Source organism: Pristiophorus japonicus, unplaced genomic scaffold, assembly GCF_044704955.1.
Source record: "Pristiophorus japonicus isolate sPriJap1 unplaced genomic scaffold, sPriJap1.hap1 HAP1_SCAFFOLD_806, whole genome shotgun sequence".
Classification (NCBI taxonomy): Eukaryota; Metazoa; Chordata; class Chondrichthyes; family Pristiophoridae; genus Pristiophorus; species Pristiophorus japonicus.
In genome coordinates this window covers 133,885-154,298 of record NW_027254725.1, presented here as the reverse complement: position 1 = coordinate 154,298, position 20,414 = coordinate 133,885, and the positions used below count along the sequence as shown (strand labels likewise).

Here is a 20,414-nt window from a genome sequence, read left to right as displayed (position 1 = left end):
ATGCCGATTCAAAGAGTACATTTGCAAGGGTTGTGGAACAATGGGACACCTCCAACGACTGTGCAGGTGAGCTGCAAAGAATATTAAACCTAAAACCACCATGTTGCAGAAGAGGACAGATCCACAGAGGATCACGACGAACCAGAGCCTCAGATCGAGGAGACAGAGGTACATGGAGTGCAGACATTCACCACGAATTGTCTCCCGATAATGCAGAATGTTGAATTAAATGGACACCCGGTGTTAATGGAGCTGGACACAGGTGCAAGCCAGTCCATCATGGGCAAAAATACTTTCGAAATGTTGTGGTGCAACAAGGCCTCAAGGCCAGTCTTAACTCCAGTTCATAAGAAACTAAGAACTTACACGAAAGAACTGATCCCTGTAATCGGCAGTGCTACCATAAAGGTCTCCTACGATGGAGCGGTGCACAAACTACCACTCTGGGTGGTACCGAGCGATGGTCCCACGCTGCTCGGCAGGAGCTGGCTGGGAAAGATACACTGGAACTGGGATGACGTCTGAGCGCTATCGCCCGCTGATGACACTTCGTGTGCTCTGGTCTTAAACAAATTTCCTTTGCTGTTCGAATCAGGCATCAGGAAATTCCAAGGAGCAAAAGTGCAGATCCATCTAATTCCGGGGGCATGATCCATCCACCACAAGGCGATAGCAGTACCGTACATGATGAGAGTAAGGGTAGAGATCAAGCTAGATCAGCTGCAAGGAGAGGGCATCATTTCACCGATCGAGTTTAATGAATGGGCCAGTCCTATCGTCTCAGTCCTCAAGGGAGATGGCACAGTCAAAATCTGAGGCGACTACAAAGTAACTAACAATCGTTTCTCCCTGCAGGACCAATACCCACTACCAAAGGCTGATGACCTTGTTGCAACGCTGGCAGGAGGAAAGACGTTCACAAAGCTGGATCTGACTTCAGCCTACATGACGCAGGAACTGAAGAAATCATCAAACGCCCTCACCTGCATCAACACACACAAAGGTCTTTTTGTTTATAACAGATGCCCGTTTGGAATCCAATCAGCGGTGGCGATATTCCAGAGAAACATGGAAAGTTTACTGAAGTTGGTCCCACACACCGTGGTCTTCCAGGACGACATCTTGGTCACCGGGTGGAACACAGTCGAGCATCTGCAGAACCTGGAGGAGCTTCTCAGTCGACTCAACCGCGTGGGGCTCAGGTTAAAATGGTCGAAGTGTGTTTTCCTGGCACCTGAAGTCGAGTTCCTGGGAAGGAGGATTGCGGCCGATGGCATCAGGCCCACCAATGCGAAGACGGAGGCAATCGATAATGCACCGAGGCCACAGAACGTGATAGAGCTGTGGTCGTTTCTGGGACTCCTGAACTACTTTTGTAACTTCTTACCGGGTCTCAGCACTGTTAGAACCACTGCATGTCTTACTATGAAAAGGGGACGAATGGGTTTGGGGTAAAAGCTAAGAAAATGCCTTTGTAAAAGCGAGAAAATTGTTATGCTCAAACAAATTGCTTGTGTTGTATGATCCATGTAAGCGTTTGGTACTAGCATGTGATGCGTCGTCATATGGTGTCGGGCATATATTGCAACAATCGGGAAACTGCAACTGGTTGCTTATGCATCCAGGAGTCTGTCTAAGGCTGAGAGAGCCTACAGCTTGATTGAGAAAGAAGCGTTAGGGTGTGTCAATGAGGTAAAGAAAATGAATCAATATCTGTTTGGGCTAAAATTCGAATTGGAAACTGACCATAAGCCACTTATATCCTTATTCTCCGAGAGTAAAGGGATAAATACTGACACATCAGCCCGCATCCAGAGATGGGCGCTCACGTTGTCCGCATACAACTAAGCCATCCGCCACAGGCCAGACACAGAAAACTGCGCCGATGGTTTCAGTAGGCTGCCATTGCCCACCACGGGGGTGGAAATGGCGCAGCCCACAGATCTAGCCATGGTTATGAAAGCATTTGAGAGTGAGCAATCACCCTTCACTGCCCAGCAGATCAAAACCTGGACAAGCAAGGACCCCTTATTATCTCTAGTCAAAAGCTTTGTGCTTCATGGGAGCTGGTCCAGTGCCCCAGTTGAAATGCAGGAAGAGATAAAGCCATTCCAGCAGTGCAAAGATGAAATGTCTATACAGGCAGGGACAAATGAGTAGTGGTCCCCAAGAAGGACAGAGATACCTTCATCAATGACCTCCATAGTACCCACCTCGGCATCGTAATGATAGCCAGATCCGATGTGTGGTGGCCCGGTATTGATGCGGACTTAGAGTCCTGTATTCACAGATGTAATACATGCTCGCAGTTAAGCAATGCACCCAGGGAAGCGCTGCTAAGTTTATGGTCTTGGCCCTCCAAACCGTGGTGTAGGGTACACATCGACTATGCAGGCCCGTTCTTGGGTAAAATGTTCCTTGTGGTTGTAGACGCGTATTCCAAGTGGATTGAATGTGAGATAATGTTGGCTAGCACGTTCACTGCCACTACTGAAAGCCTGCGGGCCATGTTTGCCACACACGGCCTACCCGATGTCCTGGTGCGCGAAAACGGGCCATGTTTTACCAGCGCTGAGTTCAAAGAATTCATTACCCGTAACGGGATCAAACATGTCACATTTGCCCCGTTTAAACCAGCGTCCAATGGTCAGGTAGAGAAGCAGTGCAAACCATCAAGCAAGATTTGAAGAGGGTAACTGAAGGCTCACTGCCAACTCACCTATCCCGAGTCCTACTTACCTACTGCACGAGACCACACTCACTCACTGGGATCCCACCTGCTGAACTGCTCATGAAAAGAGCACTTAAGACAAGGCTCTCGTCAGTTCATCCTGATCTACAGGAACAGGTAGAGAGCAGGCGGCTTCAACAAAGTGCATACCATGATGGCACAAATGTGTCACGTGAGATTGAAATCAATGATCCTGTATTTGTATTAAATTATGGACAAGGTCCCAAGTGGCTTCCCGGCACTGTCGTATGGCCTACACCTGCTCCTATTTATTATGTTCTAACTACATTAGGTGTTTCAGTATTACCTTCATCTGGAATGCCCCGTAAATGTCTATGATTCGAACACTAAAAGGACATTCCGTCCATTATGTATATGCTGATTTAAAACACCTAACGCCATGATATAGATCTTGGCAAAAAACATATCTATACAGAACAAAATGTAAATCAACTATCTCGCCCCCGTTCCCCAGGTCGCTGCTCTCTCTGTGAGGCGGTGGGTGGCTCTGAGAAGAGCCTTTGTGTTGTGCTTGGGGGAAAGGGTCACGTTATTCAGCCGCCGAATCCATAGAGTGTGCGGCCTTGCCGTTTCAGAGCGTACACCACATCCATGGCAGTGACCGTCTTGCGATTGGCGTGCTCAGTGTAGGTGACCGCATCCCTGATCACATTCTCCAGGAAAACCTTCAGCACCCCGCGGGTCTCCTCGTAGATCAGGCCCGAGATCCGCTTGACACCGCCACGGGAAGCCAGGCGGCGGATGGCTGGTTTGGTGATGCCCTGGATGTTATCACGGAGCACTTTACGGTGTCGCTTGGCTCCACCTTTACCCAGTCCTTTGCCTCCTTTACCTTTTCCAGTCATGGTGATTCTTTACTGAAATCACCGCTGAATGTTAATCTCTCGCCTTACCCATTGTCTGTTGAGCCCACCAATGAAACGAGGGCGGAAATTCCTGTCCTCAACAGTCACACCTCGAACAATTTTTAATTTCAAAAACCCCACCAATAATTTTTTAAAGTGCGGATTATGTTAATAAATTCACCATTAGCCAAAGATTTACAAATAGGTTTTATTTCCTTTTATTTTATTCCATATTTCCCTTACAAATTCCAGGCTGTTATAATCAGGATTAAATTCGCGTTCACTTTCAAACTGTCTGTAATGGATGGCAATCAATCTCCACTGATTCTGTAACGGGACACATTCCAGCTCAAACTGTAAAAGTTGAGAATCACAAACCACGGATCGATCCTCCGCACAGGCGGGAGTGAGACCAGAACTGGGAAAAGAGAAGAGGGACAGAGTGTTCAAACTGCTCATGTTCTGGTCTGTGTACGAACTCCCATTCTGGTTTGTTACACTGCGGGGAGTCTCGGGTTAATAAACAGATTGACACGCAACAGGAATAAAAAAATAAACTTGAAAGGGGCTTGCAAGAGAATGAGGTGACTGAAATCTGAGTCTCATCCCCTGAACAAGCTCCCAATTCCTTGCCAGGCGCAGTAAATGGGAAAGAGCGACCAGGAACCGTGTTTGTAGCTTGAATGGCGGGAAATTCAGCAGCGGCCCTAACGTCAAACCAGACAGTGAGAATTATGAGAATTCGAAACTAAATCCACAGTAGGAACTGCAAAGGTTCTCAAACACATATGTTCAGGAAATAATTACAGTAAATTGAGTTTAAAGGGTGATGCACTTGTGCAGCTCTTTCAGAGAGGTTGTGGGTGGCTCTTAAAAGAGCCGTTGGGGTTTGTTCTCTCAGAACAGCATGGAATTTTACTTGGAGCTGGTGAACTTGGTCACCGCCTTTGTCCCTTCCGACACGGCGTGCTTGGCCAGCTCCCCGGGGAGCAGCAGGCGCACGGCGGTCTGGATCTCCTGGGAACTGATGGTGTCAGATTCTGGTATTTGAGTGTGTATTTTATTCTGTACCTATCTATCTCTGGTATATGAGTATGGCGTTTAATCTGTACCTGTCAGCTAATGGTCTATGATTGTGGGGGTCACTCTCTAACTCTCAGTTTCGGTTATGTGATTGTGGGTTTTAATCTGTACCTGTCACTCCCTAGTATTTGAGTGTGGAGTTTATTCTGTACCTGTTTGTCTCTGGTATGTGAGTGTGGGGTTAATCTGCACCTGTCAGTTTTTGGTATGAAGACAAACGTAGGTCCCTTGCAGACAGATTCAGGTGAATTTATAATGGGGAACAAAGAAATGGTGGACTAGTTAAACAAATACTTTGATTCTGTTTTCATGAAGGAAGACACAAATAACCTTCCGGAAATACTAGCGGACCGAGGGTCTAGTGAGAAGGAGGAACTGAAGAAAATCCTTATTAGGCGGGAAATTGTGCCAGGGAAATTGATGGGATTGAAGGCCAATAAATCCCCGGGGCCTCATAGTCTGCATCCCAGGGTACATAAGGAAGTAGCCCTTAGAAATAGTGGATACATTGATGATCATTTTCCAACAGTCTATCGACTCTGGATCAGTTCCTATGGACTGGAGGGTAGCTAATGTAACACCACTTTTTAAGAAAGGAGGGAGAGAGAAAATGGGTAATTATAGGCCGGTTAGCCTGACATCAGTAGTGGGGAAAAAGTTGGAATCAATTATTAAAGATGAAGTAGCAGCGCATTTGGAAAGCAGTGACAGGATCGGTCCAAGTCAGCATGGATTTATGAAAGGGAAATCATGCTTGACAAATCTTCTAGAATTTTTTGAGGATGTAACTGGTAGAGTTGACAAGGGAGAACCAGTGGATGTGGTGTATTTGGAGTTTCAAAAGGCTTTTGACAAGGTCCCACACAAAACATTGGTGTGCAAAATTAAAGCACATGGTATTGGGGGTAACGTACTGATGTGGATAGAGAAATGGTTGACAGACAGGAAGCAGAATGTCAGGATAAACTGGTCCTTTTCAGAATGGGAGGCAGTGAATAGTGGGGTGCCGCAAGGTTCAGTGCTGGGACCCCAGCTCTTTACAATATACATTAATGATTTAGATGAATGAATTGAGTGTAATATCTCCAAGTTTGCAGATGACAGTAAGCTGGGTGGCGGTGTGAGCTGTGAGGAGGACGCTAAGAGGCTGCAGGGTGTCTTGGACAGGTTAGGTGAGTGGGCAAACGCATGGTAGATGTAGTATAATGTGGATAAATGTGATGTTCTCCACTTTGGTGGCAAAAACAGGAAGGCAGAATATTATCTGAATGGCAGCAGATTAGGAAAAGGGGAGGTGCAATGAGACGTGGGTGTCATAGTACATCAGTCATTGAAAGTTGGCATGCAGGTACAGCAAGCGGTGAAGAAGGCAAATGGTATGTTGGCCTTCATAGCTAAGGGATTTGAGTACAGGAGCATGGAGGTCTTACTGCAGTTGTACCTGGCCTTACTGAGGCCTCACCTGGAATATTGTGTACAGTTTTGGTCTCCTAATCTGAGGAAGGACGTTCTTGCTACTGAGGGAGTGCAACGAAGGTTCACCAGACTGATTCCCGGGATGGCAGGACTGACATATGAGGAAAGAGTGGATCGATTGGGTCTGTATTCACTGGAGTTTAGAAGGATGAGAGGGGATCTCATAGAAACATATAAAATTCTGACGGGATTGGACAGGTTAGATGCTGGAAGAATGTTCCTGATTGTTGGGGAAGTCCAGAACTAGGGGACATAGTCTAAGGATAAGGGGTAAGCCATTTAGGACTGAGATGAGGAGAAACTTCTTCACTCAGAGAGTTGTTAACCTGTGGAATTCCCTACCGCAGAGAGTTGTTGATGCCAGTTCATTGGATATATTCAAGAGGGAGTTAAATATGGCCTTTACGGCTAAAAGGGATCAAGGGGTATGGAGAGAAAGCAGGAAAGGGGTACTGAGGGAATGATCAGCCATGATCTTATTGAATGATGGTGCAGGCTCGAAGGGCCAAATGGCCTACTCCTGCACCTATTTTCTATGTTGCTCTGTTTCTTTGTGAATGTGAGGTTTAATCAATACCTGTCAGTCTCTGGTATGTGACTGTGTATTTTTTCTGTAACTGTCAGTTTATGACGTGTGAGTGTGTATTTTATTCTATACGTTTCAATCTCTGGTATGCGAATGTGGGGTTTATTTTGTACCTACCAGTTTCTGGTATACGACTGTGTATTTTATTCTGTATCTTTCAGTTTCTGGTATATGAGTGTGTATTTTATCACCTGCCCATCTCTGGTATGTGAGTGTGGGTTTAATCTCTACCTGTCAGTTTCTGGTATGTGAGTGTGTGTTTTAATTTGGACCGGTCAGTTTCTGGAATATGTATGTGTATTTTATTCAGTATCTGTCAGTTTCTGGTATATGAGTGTGGCGATTAATCTGTACCTGTCAGTTTCTGATATATGATTGTGGGCTTTAATCTGTACCTATTAGTTTCTGGTATGTGAGTGTGGGTTTTAATCTGTACCCGTCAGTTTCTGGTATATGATTGTGGGTAACTTGTACCTGTCAGTTTCTGGTATGAGTGTGGGGGTAATCTCATGTATCAGTTTGTGGTATGAGTGTGGGAATTATCCTGTACCTGTCCGTTTCTGGTATGCAAGTGTGGGTTTTAATCTGCACCTGTCAGTTTCTGGTTAAAAAAACATGTGGCTTTAATCTGAACCTGTCAGTTTCTGGTATGTGAGGGTAAGGTTTCCTCTGTACCTATCAATTTCTGGTCTATTATTGTGGGCTTTAATCTGTACCTATTAGTGTCTGGTATGTGAGTGTGGGTGATATTCTGTACCTGTCAATCTCTGATATGTGAGAGTGGTTTTAAGATGTACCTTTCAGTCTCTGATATGTGAGCGTGGGGAGTAATCTGTACCTGTCAGTTTCTGGTATTTGAGTCTTGGTTTTATCCCATAGCTGTTAGTTTCTGGTATATGTGTGGGGTTTAATCTGCATCTGTCAGTTTCTGGTAAAAAGTGTGGGTTTTAATCTATACCTATCAGTTTCTGGTGTGCAAGTGTGGGTTTTATTCTGTATATTTCAGTATCTGGTATATGAATGTGGTCTGTTTCAATAGTGAAACAGCATTTGATCCTCCCGCTCTTTGTGGCTGTAAGATTCACAATGTAACTCAGCCACTCCGGATCACTGTTGGACTGACAGCTTCTGCTGCCTGTGAGAATAGGATTGAGGCCAGTTCTGTGTCTCTGCGCTCTGTGAGAGATAATGTACTTACTGTATGCGAGAAGGAGCTGCCTGCACTTTTCATTGTGTTCCGGGTGGAAAAAATATCACCTTTATACTGCATCAATGAAGTATTTTGCTTTGAGAATAATACCAGAAAAATATTAGTTATGATATGGACAACTGATGGGGAGAATAGAAAATAAAGTAGAAACATAGAAAATAGGTGCAAAGTAGGCCATTCGGCCCTTCGAATCTGCACCACCATTCAATAAGATCATGGCTGATCATTCCCTCAGTACCCTTTTCCTGCTTTCTCTCCATACCCCTTAATCTCTTTAGCCGTAAGGGCCATATCTAACTCCCTCTTGAATATATCCAATGAACTGGCATCAACAACTCTCTGCGGCAGGGAATTCCACAGGTTAACAATTTTCTGAGTGAAGAAGTTTCTCCTCATCTCAGTCCTAAATGGCCTACCCCTTATCCTAAGACTATGTCCCCTGGTTCTGGACCTCCCCAACATCGGAAACATTCTTCCCGCATCTAACCTGTCCAGTCCCGTCAGAATCTTAAGTTTCTATGAGATCCCCTCTCATCCTTCTAAACTCCAGTGAATAAAGGCCCAGTTGATCCAGTCTCTTCTCATTTGTCAGTACAGCCATCCCTGGAATCAGTCTGGTGAACCTTTGCTGCACTCCCTCAATAGCAAGAACATCCTTCCTCAGATTAGACGACCAAAACTGAACACAATATTCCAGGTGAGGCCTCACCTAAGCCCTGTACAACTGCAGTAAGACCTCCCTGTTCCTATACTCAAATCCACTAACTGTGAAAGCCAACATACTATTTGCCTTCTTCACCGTCTACTGTACCTGCATGCCGACTTTCAATGACTGATGAACCTTTTCCTAATCTCCCGCCATTCAGATAATATTCTGCCTTCGTGTTTTTGCCCCCAAAATGGATAACCTCACATTTATCCACATTATACTGCATTTGCCATGCATTTGCCCACTCACCTAACCTGTCCAAGTCACCCTGCAGCCTCTTAGCATCCTCCTCACAGCTCACACCGCCACCCAGTTTAGTGTAATCTGCAAACTTGGAGAAATTACACTCAATTCCTTCATCTGAATCGATAATGTATATTGTAAAGAGCAGAGGACCCAGCACTGAGCCCTGCGGCACTCCACTAGTCACTGCCTGCCATTCTGAAAAGGACCTGTTTATCCCGACTCTCTGCTTCCTGTCTACCAACCAGTTCTCTGTCCACGTCAGTACATTACCCCCAATACCATGTGCTTTGATTTTGAACACCAATCTCTTGTGCGGGACCTTGTGAAAAGCCTTTTGAAAGTCCAAATACACCACATCCACTGGTTCTCCCTTGTCCACTCTGCTAGTTACATCCTCAAAAAATTCCAGAAGATTCGTCAAGCGTGATTTCCCTTTCATAAATCCATGCTGACTTGGACCGATCCTGTGCCTGCTTTCCAAATGCGCTGCTATTTCATCCTTAATAATTGATTCCAACATTTTCCCCACTACTGATGTCAGGCTAACTGGTCTATAATTATCCGCTTTCTCTCTCTCTCCTTTTTTTCAAAAGTGGTGTTACATTAGCTACCCTCCAGTCCATAGAAACTGATCCAGAGTCAATTGACTGTTGGAAAATGATCACCAATGCAGCTACTATTTCTAGGGCCACTTCCTTAAGTAGTCTGGGATGCAGACTATCAGGCCCCGGGGATTTATCGGCCTTCAATCCCATCAATTTCCCTAATACAATTTCCCCCTAATAAGGATATCCTTCAGTAGTAATGAATGTTTATGTTTATAATAAAGTAAAGTATGTGAAGAGAGGAAACCGTGATACAAACAGGGTCCTTGTCTGAGCTCACTGCAGTACAGCGGCACTCAGATTTTCCACACCAGGTGTGTATGACGGTTCTACAGAAAGTTATCAGCATCCAGACACAATACAAATCCGGCACTGGTCCATGAATGGGATCACCCGATTGTTACAGTCGCGGTGTATATCTTTCCACTCCCATAGGACTACCTGTAAAATTCTGAATCGCTTTCTGGATTATAACCACAGGTACCTGGGCTGTACAACAATTGTTCTCAGTCTATTTGAACCGAGTTAAGTGCCTGTGCAGACAACAGAATGTCACAGAGCCCGGATCCTGATGTATCTGAGGGAGTGACAATGTATCTCTCGATCATCTTCAACATGGTTCTGGAGAACTCAACGCACTGAAACAAAATTACCAAATTTGAAATGTCTACTTTCTGTCCTGCTGCCTGCAATAGATGCACTTTGTGACACTCCTCACATCCTCACTGTCAGGCTGTGTTTCCACTGTTCATGTCCAAGAACAGCAGTCACGGTGAGATTGGGACTGAATCAGGAACATTCACTACTGATTTGGTGAAAGAAAGCAGCAATGATTTGAAAGAGTGCGGTGATTAACTTTCTCTGTTACCTTACACTGTACACACACAGCCCGGGATATCTCCTCTCCCTTACCCCACTCACTCCATGTTCCCAAACTACTTCCTGCTCCACTCTGCCTCTTACAAACAGCCCCCGATTCCCCGACACAAAGCCCATTTATAGACACATTCCCAATGTGATATACTGCTGTAAGGAGGCTGCTGTTTGCTCCCTTACTCGGGCCCGGGATATCTCCGCTCCCTGATGTGTTCAACGATCATCAGCCCAGCACAGAGGAAATGGCTGCCGCTGGCAGAGCTGGTGGAGGGGAGGTCGCATGGGCCCTTCCTGTCGGTTTAAACACTGGGCGGGGTGGGGGGAGCAGGCAAGTATTTCAATGCTGGAGAGTGAAGCCTCGAGGCTGTTCTGGAAGCTCAGAGGCCACGGTCTCTGCTCAATCTGTCACCCTGTATAGTTCAGACTATGGGATGTGAGCGTGTGTTTTACACTGTATAGTTCAGACTATGGGATGTGAGTGTGTGTTTTACATTGTATAGTTCAGACTATGGGATGTGAGTGTGTGTTTTACACTGTGCAGTTCAGACTATGGGATGTGAGTGTGTGTTTTACACTGTGCAGTTCAGACTATGGGATGTGAGTGTTTGTTTTACACTGTGCAGTTCAGACTATGGGATGCGAGTGTGGGTTTTACACTGTGCAGTTCAGACTATGGGATGTGAGTGTGGGTTTTACACTGTATTGTTGACTATGGGATGTGAGTGTGTGTTTTACACTGTATAGTTCAGACTATGGGATGTGAGTGTGTGTTTTACACTGTATAGTTCAGACTATGGGATGTGAGTGTGGGTTTTACACTGTATTGTTGACTATGGGATGTGAGTGTGTGTTTTACACTATTGTTCAGACTATGGGATGTGAGTGTGTGTTTTACACTGTATTGTTCAGACTATGGGATGTGAGTGTGGGTTTTACACTGTATTGATCAGACTATGGGATGTGAGTGTGTGTTTTACACTGTAGAGTTCAGACTATGGGATATGAGTGTGTGTTTTACACTGTATTGTTCAGACTATGGGATATGAGTGTGGGTTTTACATTGTATAGTTCAGACTATGGGATGTGAGTGTGTGTTTTACACTGTATAGTTCAGACTATGGGATGTGAGTGTGGGTTTTACACTGTATTGTTGACTATGGGATGTGAGTGTGTGTTTTACACTGTATTGTTCAGACTATGGGATGTGAGTGTGTGTTTTACACTGTATTGTTCAGACTATGGGATGTGAGTGTGGGTTTTACACTGTATTGATCAGACTATGGGATGTGAGTGTGTGTTTTACACTGTAGAGTTCAGACTATGGGATATGAGTGTGTGTTTTACACTGTATTGTTCAGACTATGGGATATGAGTGTGGGTTTTACATTGTATAGTTCAGACTATGGGATGTGAGTTTGTGTTTTACATTGTATAGTTCAGACTATGGGATGTGAGTGTGTGTTTTACACTGTATTGTTCAGACTATGGGATATGAGTGTGTGTTTTACACTGTATTGTTCAGACTATGGGATATGAGTGTGGGTTTTACACTGTATAGTTCAGACTATGGGATGTGAGTGTGGGTTTTACACTGTATTGTTCAGACTATGGGATGTGAGTGTGTGTTAATTTTTATATGAATGGAAAAGCAGAATGTTTAAAAGAGAGACTAGTAAATGTAGTTATTCAGCGGGATTTGAGTGACATTGTACACGGATCACATATAGTTAATTTGCAGCTACTGCAAGCAATTAGGAAGGTAAAGTATATGTTGGCCTTTATTACAAGGGGTTTGGAGTATAAGAGTAAAGAAGTGTGGCTGCAATTATGTCGGGCTTTGGTGAGACCACACCTGGATTACTGGGCACAGTTTTGGTCTCATTGCCCAAGGAAGGATATTAGAGGGGGTGCAACATTGAATCCTGGGATAGGGAGATTGAGTGAAATGCACCTATACACTCTGGAGTTTAGGAGAGCTGAGCTCATTGAAACCTAAAAAAAAATCTTAGAAGGCTTGGCAGGGTAGATGCTGTGAGGATGTTTCCCTTTGCTGGATAGTCTAGATCTAGGGGTCATAGTCTCAGGATAAGGGATCAGACACTTCGGACTGAGATGAGGAGAAATGTATTCACTCAGAGGGATGTGAATCTTTGGAATTCTATACACATAGGTCTGAGACACTCAGTCAATGAGTATATTTAAGACAGAGAACAAAGGGAATCAAGGAAAATGGGTATCAGGCAGGAGTTCAGGGTGAAGTTCAGCCATGAATGTAATTAATTGTGGAGCAGGCTCGAGGGGTCTTATGGCCTGCTTCTATTTCTTATTCTCTTCCAGCTGTCAGTATCTGATACGTGAGTGTTGTTCTTTCTTCAATTTTTGGTGTGCGAAAGTGGGTTTTATTATACACTATGTCAGCTTCTAGAATGTGACTGCGAGTTCCACTCTGTTTTTGCCTGTCTCCGGGATGTGAGTGTGGATTTTACTCTGTATCTGTCTGTCTCTGGTATGTCAATGTGGGTATTAACCTGTACCTGTCAGTTTCTCGTATGTGGTTGGGGATTTATTCAGAACGTGTCAGTTTCTGTTATGTGAGTTTTATTCTGTACTTGTCATTTTCTAAATTTGTAACATGGGTTTTCCTCTGTACCTGCCAGTTTCTGGGATGTGAGTGTGATTTTTTTGCATGTACCTGTCTGTTTCCAGTATGGGAATGTAGGTAAAACTCTGTAATTCTCAGTCTCTGGGATGTGAGTGTGCGTTTTACTCTGTATCTGTCAGACTCTGGTATGCGAGTGGGGTTTTATTCTGTATCTGTCATTTTCTGGTATGTTAATGTGGGCTTTAATCAGTACCTGCCAGTTTCTGATATGCGAGAGTGGATTTTAGCCTATATATGTCAGTTTATGATATGAGAGAGTGAGTATCTCTATTTGTCTTTTATGTAAGTGTAAGTTTTACTCTGTATAGCTTAGTCTCTGGTATGGGAGTGTGGATTTTGCTCTATAGCTGTCTGTCTGTGTGATGCAAGTGTGGATTTTACTCTGTATCTGTTCGTCTCTGATGTGAGAGTGTGAGTTTTACTCTGTATCTGTCAGTTTCTGGTATGCAAGTGTGGTTTTCCTCTATCATTCAGGCTCTGGGATGAAAGTGTGAGTTTTACTCTGTATGTTAATATCTGCGACGTGAGTCTGGGTTGTACGCTGTAACTTTCATTTTCTCAAATCTGAGTTGGGTTTTATTTTGTACCTGTCAGTTTCTAGTATATGAATAGGGGGTTTTAATCTGTACCTGTCAGTTTCTGCTGTGATAGTGCTGCATTTGTGCTGTATCTATTAGTTTCTGATGTGTGAGTCTGTTTTAATCAGTACCTGTTCGGCTGTGGGATGTGAGCGTGTGTTTGACTCTGCATCGGTCAGTGTCTTTTATGTGGCTGTTGATTTTACTCTGTAGCTGTCGCTCTCTGGGATGTGAACGTGGGTTTGACTCTGTATCTGTCATTTTCTCATGTGTGAGTGTGTTATAGACTGTATGTGTCATTCTCTGTGGTGTCAGTGTGGGCTTTATTCTGTATCTGTCAGTCTTTGGAATGTGAGTTTGGTTTTAATCTTTACCTGTCAGTTTCTGGTATTTGTCTGTTGTTGTTACTCTCCAATTGTTAGTTTCCAGGATGTGATTGTATATTTTAATCAGTACCTGCCAGTTTCTTGTACAGGAGTGTGGATATTAGTCATATCTTCCAGTCTCTGGTATGTGAATGTGTGTTTTACTTTATAGCTGTCTGACTCTGGAATGCAAGTGTGTATTTTATTCTGTATCTATTGGCTTACAGAATGTGTTAACAAAAACTGAGAGGTACAGAATAAAAGTTATGTGAATATCCATTTTACTCTGTACCAGTCACTTTCTGATATGTGAGTATGGATTTTAACCTATATCTGCCAGTCAGTCAGTCTGTTACCATATGTGATTGTGATTCAATCTCAATCTGTCATTCAGTGTGCCCGAGAGTATGTATCATTCTGTCTCTCTCAGTCCCTGGCACTGCGTGTGGGTGTGGGGTCCATTCTGTGTGTCTCAGTCTCTGGCACTGTGTGGGTGTATCTCAGTCCATGGCACTGTGTGTGGGTGTGGGGTTCATTCTGTGTGTCTCAGTCTCTGGCACTGTGTGTGGGTGTGGGGTTCATTCTGTGTGTCTCAGTCTCTGGCACTGTGTGGGTGTGGGGTTCATTCTGTGTCTCTCAGTCCATGGCACTGTGTGTGGGTGTGGGGTCCATTCTGTGTGTCTCAGTCTCTGGCACTGTGTGGGTGTGGGGTTCATTCTGTGTCTCTCAGTCCATGGCACTGTTTGTGGGTGTGGGGTTCATTCTGTAGCTGTCAGTTTCTGCTACTGTTTGAGAGTGTGAGATTCACTCTGCCTCTATTAGAATGGTGATGTGTGAGAGTGCGAGATTCATTATGTAATTGACAGTCTCTTGTACGTGCTATTCTTGCTCTGTGTGACTGTTGGATTCTGTTCCTTCTTTAGGCCTATGCTAGTTTGCGATTATCTGTGATTGTCTCAGGAGGAGGTTTGGTTCAGTCCATTACCTCCGTTTCCCTGCTCTTGTATGTTAGTTGCTGGGTTTGAGAGTCAGTGTACCGACACCAGTGTGGATTGACACCGTGTCAGTCAGTCCTTGTGTGTGAGTAAGGGGGTGAAAATGGATCTGCCTCTCAGAGCGATATGTTTGGACTTATTGTACTGTTCCAAGTGACTGTAAGATTCATAATGTAACTTTGGGATTTGGATCACTGTGGGACTGACAGCTTCTGCTGCCTGTGACAATATGATTGAGGTCAGTTCTGTGTCTCTGCGCGCTGTGAGTGATAATGTACTTACTGTGTGTGAGAAGGAGCTGCCTGCACTGTTCCTTGTGTTCCGGGTGGAGGAAAGATCACATTTATTCTGGGGGTGAAGTATTTTGCTCCAAGAATAATGAGAAAAATATTAGGTACAAGTCATGGACAGGTGCCCTTAGACTATAACAATAAAGTTATAATTAATGTATATTTTTATAATAAAGTAAAGTATCTGGAGAGAGGAATGCGCGATACAAACAGTGACATTGTCTGACCTCACTGCAGTGCAGCGGCACTCAGATTCTCTCATCATCATCATCATAGGCAGTCCCTCGAACTAGGATGACTTGCTTCCACGTGAGTTCACAGATGTTTCAATGAAGGACCCGATATTCCAGTCCTGAACTCCATTTGAAAGGGTGGAAGATGCCTGTGCGTGGATTTTTTTTAACGTGTGGTGACCATTACACATCAGCCACCACACGGGCTTGACAGAGCTAGGACTTTATCCAGTGGCAAGGGTTGACCAGGACTGGCCTGTGCTGCCCCTGGGCCCTCGGCTCTTCTGGGCCCTGTACCCTCATTCTCTGCACCTCCGCCATGATCTCTCAGCGCTCCTCCGCCACAAAACACTCGCCGCACCTTCGCCATGATCTCCCACCGCACATCCACACCAAACATTCGTCGAACCTCCGCCACGATCACCCACCGAATCTCAGCCATGATCCCTCAATGTCCCTCCGCCTCGATCACTCACCACACCTCCGCCACGACCATGAGCAGAGGAGCGGGACGGTTGTGGCGGAGGTGCAGCGAGTGATCAGATTCCCCACACCAGCTGTGTCAGACGGTTCGATAGTAAGTTATCAGCATCCAGACACAACCCAAACCCAGCACTGGTCCATGAATGGGAACACCCGATTGGCACAGTCCAGGTTTATATCTCCCACTCACATGGGACAATCTGTAAAATTCTGAATCGCTTCCTGGATTATAAGCACAGGTACCTGGGCTGTACAACAATTGTTTTCAGTCTAATGAAACAGAGCTGAGAGCCTGTACAGTTAACAGAATGTCACAGATGTATCTGAGGGAGCGACAATGTATCTCTCGATCAGCTGCAACATGGTTCTAGAGAATTCAACACACCAAAACAAAATAACCCATTTTTGAAATGTCTCCTGTCACACTCCTATCCTGGTGCCTGCAATAGATGCACTTTGTGACACTCCTCACATCCTCACTGTCAGGCTGTGTTTCCACTGTTCACTATCCAAGAACAACAGGAACATCCACTACTGATTTGGGGAAAGAAAGCAGCACTGATTTGAAAGAGCGAGGTGATTTACTTTCTCTGTTACCTTACACCGTACACACACAGCCCGAGAATGGCCTCTCCCTTCTCCCACTCACTCCATGTTCCGGAACTAGTTCCTGCTCCACTCTGCCCCTTACAAACAGCCCCCGACTGCCGCTGAACTTACCCCGACTCAAAGCCCATCTGCGGACACAGTCCCAATGTGATGAGCTGCTGTAAGGAGGCTGCTGTTTGCTCTCTTACTCTGGCCCGGGATATTTCTGCTCCCTGATGTGTTCAACGATCATCAGCCCAGCACAGAGCTGGATGAGGGGAGCTCGCCTGGGCCCTTCCCGTCGGTTTAAACACTGGGCGGGGATGGGAGGAGCGGAGCAGCATGTATTTAGCGCATGCTCAGACATCTTTTTGTCACATCTAAATCAGCAAAAATGGGATTGTTTCATAAGTTGATTTTATCTCTAATTAAATAGGCCACATTGAGAGGATTTTAATTATAATCCGAATTACCAACAAAATGATTCGGTGAGCCAGACACTGGAGTGGGATTTCCTAAAGAGTTTTACTCTTTCCGTTAGTCTCTGGTGTGTGAGTGTGCCCCTGTCATTTCTGATAGGGGACTATGGGTTTTACTTGCTGCATATTATTGTTCTGATAACTGGGTGTGGGTTTTATTCTGTACCTGTCAGTCTCTGCTATGGGAATGTGGGTTTTATTCTGTACCTGTCAGTCTCTGTGATGCGAGTGTGGGTTTTACTCTACCTGTCAGTTTCTAGTATGCGAGTGTGTTTTTTTTATCCTTAGTTTATGGTGGGAGAGTGTGGGTTTTACTCTGTACCTGTCAGTTTCTAATATGTGAGTGTAGGTTTTGTTTCAGTACCTGTCAATCTCTGGAATGTGAGTTTGGGTTTATTCTATTTTAACCTGGCTATGAACCCTGCTCCCTCGCGGCATAGGTGTTCTCTGGAAATACACTCAGCAGATCATTTTGCCAATTATTCAAAAGTTTCAGATAAATGCACAAAATGACCAAACTGCTTCAAAAACAGACACAGGCTGTCAAAAATAATGAAAAACAAGGCCCAGTAGATTGAGAGAGAGAGAGAGCTCGGGCTGGTGGGAATCCATCACTGGATCGTTCACACAAGCCGAGTGGATTAATTTGGTGATAGTACGAATTCACTGGTAGGTATTCGTTGAATAAGGTAAATAATCACTAGATTGGAATTTAGCTTTTGTCTTGTAACATCACAGATAAGTGGATCACAAGCAGGGTGGAGGAATGTGGTGATAGTAGGAATTCATTGCAAATTATTGACCTGGTTAGGAAATTGACTGAGCTGTAGGAGACAGAGGGTAGGGACAAAGGTTGGTTCTCAAGTTGGCAGGATGTGGTGTCCCACAGGGATCTGTGTTGGGGCTTCAACTATCTTCAGTATTTATCAATGACTTAGTTGATGGCATAGAAAGTCATATATCGAAATTTGCCCCTGACAAAAGATAGGCGGCATTGCAGGCAGTGTAGTTGAAAGCATCAAATTACAAAGGGATAGCGATAGCGATAGATTAAGTTAATGGGCAAAACTGCATCAAATCGATTTCAATGTAGACACTTTGGACCTAAAAAGGATACAAGAGGGTACTTAGTAAATGATGAAAAGCTAAAAACAGTGGAGGTCCACAGAGACTTGGGAGTCCAGGTACATAGATCATTAAAATGTCATGAACAAGTACAGAAAATAATCAGAAAGGCTGATGGAATGCTGGTTTTTACATCGAGAGCACTAGAATACTAGGGGGTAGAGGTTATGCTGCAGCTATACAAAGCCCTGGTTAGCCAACACCTGGAGCATTGAGAGCAGTTCTGGGCACCATGCCTTAGGAAGGTTATATTGGCCTTGGAGGGAGTGCAGCGTAGATTTACCAGAATGATACTCGGACTCGAAAGTTTAAGATATGAGGAAAAATTACACAAATTAGAGCTGTATCCCCTAGAATTTAGGTTAAGGGCTGATCTGATCGAAGTTTAAGATATTAAGCGGAACAGATGGGGTAGATAGAGAGAAACTATTTCCCTTGGGGATTCTCGGACTCGGGGCATAGTCTAAAAATTAGAGCCAGAACTTTTAGCAGTGAAATGAGGAAACACATTTATACATAATAGGTGGTAGAAGTTTGGAACTCGCTTCTTCAAACACCAATTGATGCTAGGTCAGTTGTTAATTTTAAATCGGAGATTGATAGCTGTTTGTTAACTAAAAGTATTAAAGGATCTGGCCAAAGGTGGGTATATGGAGTAAGGTCATAGATCAGCCATCATCTCATTGAATGGGGGAACAGGCTCGAGGGGCTCAATGGCCTACTCCTGTTCAGTCCTGGCAACTGCTCCATAGGGTGAACTAATCCAAATAGAGATTCATTTGCTGAGACTCTGGAACAGTTGTTTTCTGCTGTTAAATACCAGAATCAAATTGATTAGAATGCACCAATTGAAACAGAAAATTCAGCACTTTCTGGGGAGGTGAATGGCCGAGACACATTGATACTAAACTGTATTTAGTGACCAATAGAACAAGGAGGAAGAGACAATCTCACACAGACACATACACACATGTAGAGACATACCCACAGAAGCACATACACATTCATATATCAAAATATATACATAAACACATACACAGCCACAAAGATAGACACATATACACTTCTCTAACTGGCGAGAAGCTCGGAGCTGTGGATGAACAGATTTTTCGGGGCAGGGGTATAAAAGGATACGGAGATAAAGCAGGTAGAAGGAGTTAAGAGTCAGATCAGCCCTGATCTCACTGAATGGGGGAACAGGCTCGAGGAGCTGAATGGCCTGTTCCTGTTCCGATGTTCCTTCCTCCACTTTATCTCCAGTGTCACCATCAAGCACTCCCAGGGCACATACAATACTGAGCACATCCTCATTACCTTGGCATTACTACTGTCACTCTGTCCCCAGCCCTACTCTAAACCATTTCTGTTCCTGAATTTATAAACTAGGAAAACTTAGAAACGATAAATCTTCGGGACTGGATGAATTGCATCTACGCAAACTAAACCATGCAAAGGAAGAGGTCATCGAGAGAATTGTGTTCAGTTCTGGACCTCACGAATGATGTATTAGCTTTGGCGGGGGTGCAGCACAGATTCAGCAGATTGATACCGGGGCTAAAAGGGTTAAATTATGAGGGCAGGTGGCATAGACAAGTCTTTTACTTCCTTGAAGATAGAAAATGAAGGATGATATTATTGACATGTTTATGATGATAGAGAGAGAGAGAGAGATACTATTTCATCTGGTGGAAGAGTCCAGAACAAGGAATAAACTTAAAATTAAAGCGAGACCGTTCAGGGGTGTGGCCAGGATGCACTTCTTCACACAAACGTCAGTCGCAATCTGGAAATCTCTCCCCCAAAAAGCTGGAGCTCAACTGAAGCGTTCAAGACTCAGACTGACTGATTTTTGTTAGGTTGGGTTCTGTGTCTGTATATTGACACACAAAGACAAACACACACATGCACAGACATGCTGAAACACACACATGGGTTAAGGGTTTAAGCAGACTTTTAAAGGCACTTGTTCGTCAGTCTGTCTGCTGATTTCGGGCTTGGTTTGGTACAAATCTCACCAAGGACTGTGTTTGAACTCCCCACATTCATTTTACACATCCTTCAGATTGGTAGGGGTGAAAGGTCAGTGTTTTGACCCTCTGTGACACCCAGCCGACTGCTGAAGATTGTTTCGAATGCTGTAACACGTCTTTTCAGAATTCACTAGAGAATTACATAGTATTTACTGCACAGAAACAAGCCATTCCTCCCAACATGTCCATGACGGTGTT

At 44.4% G+C, this 20,414-nt stretch overlaps 1 protein-coding gene across 3 annotated transcripts in view; it reads right to left on the bottom strand.

Annotated features, from left to right (window-relative positions):
* Positions 1–3,812: 3,812 nt before the first annotated feature.
* The window catches only part of LOC139257131 (zinc finger protein 436-like), a 53,869-nt gene continuing 37,267 nt past the window's right edge, over positions 3,813–20,414 (bottom strand). For 2 of the 3 annotated variants that reach the window (XR_011592228.1, XR_011592227.1), the window contains one exon: positions 3,813–4,015. The gene's annotated coding sequence lies outside the window, so the exon portion shown is untranslated. Of the gene's footprint in view, positions 4,016–15,270; positions 15,356–20,414 lie in introns of all 3 variants that reach the window. The other variant, XR_011592229.1, reaches the window with a different exon arrangement.